Here is a 9,099-nt window from a genome sequence, read left to right on the forward strand (position 1 = left end):
CCCATGCTAGCCATGAACCCTGCTATGTCCCTTATCCCAGTTAAAATGGCCCCAATGTTAGCCACAATTTCATCCATGCCAGCCACAATGCTAACTAACCACAAAAACACCATGACAGTCAAAGTACCCCGTGACAGACAACATGCTTATATAAAATCACCAATATCCCATATCCAAACCAAAATGCCCCCATTACAGCTACAATGTCCCCAGTATCCTTTATACCTCTCACAATTCCCCTTATTCCAGACACATTGCCCTCAATGCCCCCCTTAGCCAACCACAATAAAACCATGACAACCACAATGGCCTCAGTGCCCCAATGACAACTATAATGCCCTATGACAGTCAAAAAAGTCATCTTGTCAGCCACAATGACTCCATGAAATTTACTAAACCCCCATCTGCAATATTCCTTATCTCCTCAAAATGCCCTCATGACATCCACAATGTTCATAATCCCAGTCACAATACCCCATGAAACTCACAATAAAGCCCACATGAGAGCCACAGTGCCCATGACAGAAACTATTGCCCTACAATGGCCAAAATGCCCCAATGACAACTACAATGCTCTCATTGCCCATTTTACCAGCCACAATGCCCACATAAATACCTCAATGCCCTCCATGCCAGCCCTAATACCTTCATAACTATTAAAATGCCCCCATGACAGCCACACTGAATTAGAATTCATCAAAGACAACTGCAATAAGCTTAATGATCCTCTAATCAGTCTCATTGCCCCATGAAGACCATCATATCCTTTATACCAGCTATAGTGCTCCATGCCAGCAAAAACTCATATTTTCCAGTCACAATGCTCACCATAAGAGCCAATATGCCACCATGACACCCACAATATCTCTTATCTCAGCCAATATGTCCTTATTACAGCCACAATTAAATTCATGCCAGCCAGAATGCCCTCATTGCCACCTTTCCAGAAGGAAAGTCTCCATACCACCCACAATGCCCTTGTGCAATCTACAATGCTAAAATGACAACAGCTATATCCATTTTCCCAGTCACAAATCCCCCATGCCAGCCACAATGTACTTTATTAAAGCAACAATGCGGTCAATGCACCTTATGCTCGCCACAATGCCTCTTTGACATGCTTACATAGTTACATAGTTACATAGTTAGTACGGCTGAAAAAAGACACATGTCCATCAAGTTCAACCAAGGGAAGGGAAAAGGGAAGGAAAAATTTCTACACATAGGAGCTAATATTTTTTTGTTCTAGGAAATTATCTAACCCTTTTTTAAAGCCATCTACTGTACCTGCTGTGACCAGCTCCTGCGGTAGGCTATTCCATAAATTCACAGTTCTCACTGTAAAGAAGCCTTGTCGCCTCTGCAGCTTGAACCTTTTTTTCTAAAGACGGAGGGAGTGCCCCCTTGTTTTTTGAGGGGGTTTTACAAGGAACAGGATTTCACCATATTTTTTGTATGTGCCATTAATATATTTATATAAGTTAATCATGTCCCCCCTTAGTCTTCTTTTTTCAAGGCTAAATAGGTTTAATTCTTTCAATCTTTCCTCATAACTTAAATTCTCCATGCCCCTTATTAGCTTCGTTGCTCTTCTTTGTATTTTTTCCAACTCCAGGGCATCCTTTCTATGAACTGGAGCCCAGAACTGAACTGCATATTCTAGATGGGGCCTCACTAATGCTTTGTAAAGTGGTAATATTACATCCCTGTCCCGCGAGTCCATGCCTCTTTTAATACACGACAATATCCTGCTGGCCTTTGAAGCAGCTGATTGACACTGCATGCTGTTATTGAGTTTATGATTTACAAGAACACCCAGATCCTTCTCAACAAGTGAATCCGCCAGTGTAGCTCCCCCTAGGACATATGATGCATGCAGGTTGTTGGTACCAAGATGCATAACTTTACATTTATCTACATTAAACTTCATTTGCCAAGTGGACGCCCAAACACTTAGTTTGTTTAAATCTGCCTGTAATTCATGAACATCTTCCATAGTCTGAACTATATTACATAGCTTGGTGTCATCTGCAAAAATAGAAATAGTGCTATTAATCCCTTCCTCTATATCATTAATAAATAAGTTGAATAATAGTGGTCCCAGCACTGAACCCTGGGGTACACCACTTATAACCGGGGACCATTCAGAGTAGGAATCATTGACCACAACTCTCTGGATACGGTCCTTGAGCCAATTCTCAATCCAATTACAAACTATATTTTCTAAACCTATAGTCCTTAATTTACCCATTAGGCGTCTATGGGGGACAGTGTCAAATGCCTTTGCAAAGTCCAAAAACACTAAATCCACAGCGACCCCTCTGTCTAAACTTCTGCTCACCTCTTCATAAAAACAGATTAGGTTAGTTTGACAACTTCTGTCCTTAGTAAAACCGTGCTGGCTGTCACTTATAATGCTATTTATTGTCACATAATCCTGTATATAGTCCCTCAATAGCCCCTCAAACATTTTCCCCACGATGGATGTTAAGCTTACTGGTCTATAATTACCCGGGGAAGACCTAGAGCCCTTTTTGAAAATAGGCACCACATTTGCCCTGCGCCAGTCCCTTGGCACTATACCAGTCACTAGAGATTCTCTGAATATTATGAAAAGGGGGACAGAAATAACTGAACTAAGCTCTTTAAGAATTCTAGGGTGTAACCCATCTGGTCCCGGAGCCTTGTGCACATTTATTTTATTTAATTTAGCTTGGACCATCTCTACATTCATCCAATTCAGTATATCAACTGATATATTAACAGCACTGGCACCGGCTACATCAGCTGCTCTTTCTTCTGTTGTATATACAGAGCTAAAGAACCCATTTAGTAACTCTGCCTTCTCTTGATCCCCTGTGATCAACTCCCCATTACCATTATCTAGGGGTCCTACATGTTCAGACCTTGGCTTTTTTGCATTTATATGCTTGAAGAATTTTTTAGGATTTGTTTTACTATCCTTGGCCACCTGCCTTTCATTTTGTATTTTTGCTAATTTTATTACATTTTTACATATTTTATTAAGCTCTTTATATTTTACAAAGGCTACAGCTGTACCCTCAGATTTGTATTTTTTAAATGCCCTTTTTTTGTCATGTATTGCCCCTTTCACAGAAGGTGTAAGCCATGTGGGGTTTAATTTGAGTCGTTTATACTTATTACCTGTAGGAATAAATTTTGCACTATAATAACTCAAAGTAGATTTGAAAATCTCCCATTTATCATTTGTTCCATTATTTGACATTAGTTCTTCCCAGTCTATATCCTGAATTGCAGCCCTCATCCTGGGGAAATTGGCTTTCTTAAAATTAAATGTTTTTGCCCTCCCAGCCTGCGTTTGTTTTTTACAGTATAGGTAAAATGTAACTATATTATGATCACTGTTACCGAGGTTTTCACGAACATTGACATTCCCAACAAGATCTGCATTATTAGAAATGACCAGATCCAACAGAGCTTCACCTCTAGTCGGGTCTTCCACAAACTGGCCCATAAAATTTTCCTGCAACAGGTTGAGGAAATGTCTCCCCTTTGCAGTTGAAGCCGAACCATGACACCAATTAATATCCCGGAAATTAAAATCTCCCATTATCACTACAGTACCCGCCTGTGCAGCCCGCTCCATCTGTTTATATATCTGACCTGTTTATATATCAAAAGCCTTTAATACCCTTATGCCAGCCACGAATCCCCACTATAACCAAAATGCCCTCACTTCCTCCTTTGCCAGTTACAATTACCTCCATGCCAGCTAGAATGCCCTTAATTTCCTTTTAGCCAACCACAATATCCCCAAGGCAACCACAAAGCCCTCATGCCAGCCATAATTCCGAATTCCAGCCACAATGCCAGATAGAATGTACTTAATCCCGGAAACAATACCCCTTATGCCAGCCACATTGCCAAAACGACAACCAAAAACCTCCAATGCCCGTATACCAACCATATTGCCTCCATGACAGCCAAAATGTCCTCACATCCCCTTTTGCGAGAAACAATACCATCCATGCCAATCACAACTCCCTCACTTCACCCTTGGCCAAAAACAATGACAACCACAAAGCCCCCATGCCAGCCACAATAACACCCGATATGTCTATTATTCCAGTCAAAATGCCGCCATAACAGCCAGTAACAATGCTGCCAATGCCCCTTATGCCAACCACAATGACAGCTACATATAATCAATGCCCATATGACAGACAAAATGCTCTCATTTGCCTAAAAACAAAGCCCTTCATGCCAGCTACAATGTACTAATTTCCTCTTTGTCAACCACAATGTCCACATGACAGTCACAAATCCCTATGCCAGCAATGATGGCACATGTCAGCCACAATGCCCTCCATGCCAGTCGCAATGCCATTATTAGCCTATGCAAACTAGAATGGCCTTGTTCTAACCATAATGCCGCTAATTTAAGCCACAATGCCCACATAACACCCGCTATATGCCTTATTCCATCTGGAATGCTCCAACGCCAGCCATAATGGCTCCCATTCATGCAACAATGCCTAAATGCAAGCCATAATACTCCTATAAGAGCCACTTTGAACCCATTTTACCCACAATGTCCCTTATACCGGCTACAATATCTCCATGACAGCCAAAATGTCCTCTATGCCAGCCAAAATGCCCTCATTTCTGCTTTTGCCAGTCATAATGCCCCATGACAGCCACAGTTACCTCATTTCTCTCAATGCCGACCACAGGGCCCTCCATACCTGCCACAATGCCCACATGACAGCAAAAATTTCCTATTGGGAACGGGGAGATGGTGATGAATGTGTATGTTGGAATGTAAATGCAGTGAATCCATGTGCAGAACGCAAAGGCATTTACAATGCCCTGAAATATCTGTAGCCAATATATGCACTACTAGACATGTATTCTTATATACTAGGAAGGTATTACCACACCTCTGAAAGTCCAGAGCTAGAAACTAGCCTGATAATTATCAGTAATTAATAATAATATTAATTACCAGTTTTCTGATTCCTCTATTTCCGCTGACTGGAGGATTCCATATCTTGCTTCTTTTCACTTTCAAATAGACACCTAGAAAAAAAAAAAGAGGTGTGATAATACGTTCCTGGTATATGCTATAGATGTATTGGATCAGTAAAGAGATGTTAGTGTGCCTAGTTTCTCATAAAACAAAAGCAATTTTTAAAGGGCAATTGAACCCTTTCTGGGATACCTTCTGATGAGCCAAACTAGAGATCCGACCTGAAGAATTCCTATCCAAGAATCTGCACCGACCACCCCATCCTGACTAGATGCCACAAGTAGCATAGAAATGTCTCTGACCACATTCCCTAATTTACTCACCAATCACATTCTCAAGAATATCTTACAAGAACAATTACTATCGAAAAAAAAAAACCTTTTGCAAACAACAACCAAACACAACCTGACCAGGGAAATCCAACTCAAAATCATTTTATTATCAAAACTGTGTGAATTATTTCTATCACACCTACTTTACGTAATGATAATACTTTCAAGAGTAATTTTATCAACATTTATTAGCCCCACAAAAGACTGAACACATACTTTTACCCAAAAGTATAAGTAACCATTTCTCACTTAACTTATGCCTCCTGGAACAAAAACCCTTTTTGAGTAAAGTTATTTTTTCTTCTTTGCTCTCCTGAACTAAGAAGTCACGACAGTCACAATGTTCCATTCACAGCATAATGCCCGTTTGAGAGCAACAATACCTAAAAAGCTGCAGCCTGCCACAAAGTCCTCAGTGCTAACCACCTTTCCCCATGACAACCACAATGCCTTTAATGAACCCTATGCAAGCCACAATACCTGCTAGGCCAACCAAAATACCCACATGACAACCAGAGTGCCCTCTCTACCAGCCACAATACCTCAATAAAAGCCACAATGCTCTTCAGGCCAGCCATAATGCCCCCATAACACCCACAAAGTACCTTATGCCATCTACTATGCCCCATGCCAGCCACCAGGTTCTTATAAGAGCCACTATGCCTTATGCCAGCCATATTGCCTCCTTTTAAGTCACAATCAACTCTCTTCCATGCAATAATCAATGCCCTTTAAGCCAGCCCCTATGCCCAAGTGGTATTTAAAAACTGGCAATATCCCTTTACGAGCCACTATGCTGCAATAAAAAGCAACAATGCGCTCATTTCCCCCTTTGCCAAATAGCACATGACAGATACAAATCCCCATGCTAGCCATGACCCCTGCTATGTCCCTTATCCCAGTTAAAATGGCCCCAATGTTAGCCACAATTTCATCCATGCCAGCCACAATGCTAACTAACCACAAAAACACCATGACAGTCAAAGTACCCCGTGACAGACAACATGCTTATATAAAATCACCAATATCCCATATCCAAACCAAAATGCCCCCATTACAGCTACAATGTCCCCAGTATCCTTTATACCTCTCACAATTCCCCTTATTCCAGACACATTGCCCTCAATGCCCCCCTTAGCCAACCACAATAAAACCATGACAACCACAATGGCCTCAGTGCCCCAATGACAACTATAATGCCCTATGACAGTCAAAAAAGTCATCTTGTCAGCCACAATGACTCCATGAAATTTACTAAACCCCCATCTGCAATATTCCTTATCTCCTCAAAATGCCCTCATGACATCCACAATGTTCATAATCCCAGTCACAATACCCCATGAAACTCACAATAAAGCCCACATGAGAGCCACAGTGCCAATGACAGAAACTATTGCCCTACAATGGCCAAAATGCCCCAATGACAACTACAATGCTCTCATTGCCCATTTTACCAGCCACAATGCCCACATAAATACCTCAATGCCCTCCATGCCAGCCCTAATACCTTCATAACTATTAAAATGCCCCCATGACAGCCACACTGAATTAGAATTCCTCAAAGACAACTGCAATAAGCTTAATGATCCTCTAATCAGTCTCATTGCCCCATGAAGACCATCATATCCTTTATACCAGCTATAGTGCTCCATGCCAGCAAAAACTCATATTTTCCAGTCACAATGCTCACCATAAGAGCCAATATGCCACCATGACACCCACAATATCTCTTATCTCAGCCAATATGTCCTTATTACAGCCACAATTAAATTCATGCCAGCCAGAATGCCCTCATTGCCACCTTTCCAGAAGGAAAGTCTCCATACCACCCACAATGCCCCTGTGCAATCTACAATGCTAAAATGACAACAGCTATATCCATTTTCCCAGTCACAAATCCCCCATGCCAGCCACAATGTACTTTATTAAAGCAACAATGCGGTCAATGCACCTTATGCTCGCCACAATGCCTCTTTGACCAGCAAAAGCCTTTAATACCCTTATGCCAGCTACGAATCCCCACTATAACCAAAATGCCCTCACTTCCTCCTTTGCCAGTTACAATTACCTCCATGCCAGCTAGAATGCCCTTAATTTCCTTTTAGCCAACCACAATATCCCCAAGGCAACCACAAAGCCCTCATGCCAGCCATAATTCCGAATTCCAGCCACAATGCCAGATAGAATGTACTTAATCCCGGAAACAATACCCCTTATGCCAGCCACATTGCCAAAACGACAACCAAAAACCTCCAATGCCCGTATACAAACCATATTGCCTCCATGACAGCCAAAATGTCCTCACATCCCCTTTTGCGAGAAACAATACCATCCATGCCAATCACAACTCCCTCACTTCACCCTTGGCCAAAAACAATGACAACCACAAAGCCCCCATGCCAGCCACAATAACACCCGATATGTCTATTATTCCAGTCAAAATGCCGCCATAACAGCCAGTAACAATGCTGCCAATGCCCCTTATGCCAACCACAATGACAGCTACATATAATCAATGCCCATATGACAGACAAAATGCTCTCATTTGCCTAAAAACAAAGCCCTTCATGCCAGCTACAATGTACTAATTTCCTCTTTGTCAACCACAATGTCCACATGACAGTCACAAATCCCTATGCCAGCAATGATGGCACATGTCAGCCACAATGCCCTCCATGCCAGTCGCAATGCCATTATTAGCCTATGCAAACTAGAATGGCCTTGTTCTAACCATAATGCCGCTAATTTAAGCCACAATGCCCACATAACACCCGCTATATGCCTTATTCCATCTGGAATGCTCCAACGCCAGCCATAATGGCTCCCATTCATGCAACAATGCCTAAATGCAAGCCATAATACTCCTATAAGAGCCACTTTGAACCCATTTTACCCACAATGTCCCTTATACCGGCTACAATATCTCCATGACAGCCAAAATGTCCTCTATGCCAGCCAAAATGCCCTCATTTCTGCTTTTGCCAGTCATAATGCCCCATGACAGCCACAGTTACCTCATTTCTCTCAATGCCGACCACAGGGCCCTCCATACCTGCCACAATGCCCACATGACAGCAAAAATTTCCTATTGGGAATGGGGAGATGGTGATGAATGTGTATGTTGGAATGTAAATGCAGTGAATCCATGTGCAGAACGCAAAGGCATTTACAATGCCCTGAAATATCTGTAGCCAATATATGCACTACTAGACATGTATTCTTATATACTAGGAAGGTATTACCACACCTCTGAAAGTCCAGAGCTAGAAACTAGCCTGATAATTATCAGTAATTAATAATAATATTAATTACCAGTTTTCTGATTCCTCTATTTCCGCTGACTGGAGGATTCCATATCTTGCTTCTTTTCACTTTCAAATAGACACCTAGAAAAAAAAAAAGAGGTGTGATAATACGTTCCTGGTATATGCTATAGATGTATTGGATCAGTAAAGAGATGTTAGTGTGCCTAGTTTCTCATAAAACAAAAGCAATTTTTAAAGGGCAATTGAACCCTTTCTGGGATACCTTCTGATGAGCCAAACTAGAGATCCGACCTGAAGAATTCCTATCCAAGAATCTGCACCGACCACCCCATCCTGACTAGATGCCACAAGTAGCATAGAAATGTCTCTGACCACATTCCCTAATTTACTCACCAATCACATTCTCAAGAATATCTTACAAGAACAATTACTATCGAAAAAAAAAAACCTTTTGCAAACAACAACCAAACACAACCTGACCAGGGAAATC

The sequence above is a fragment of the Rhinoderma darwinii genome, chromosome 12 (assembly GCF_050947455.1).
Source record: "Rhinoderma darwinii isolate aRhiDar2 chromosome 12, aRhiDar2.hap1, whole genome shotgun sequence".
NCBI lineage: Eukaryota > Metazoa > Chordata > Amphibia > Anura > Rhinodermatidae > Rhinoderma > Rhinoderma darwinii.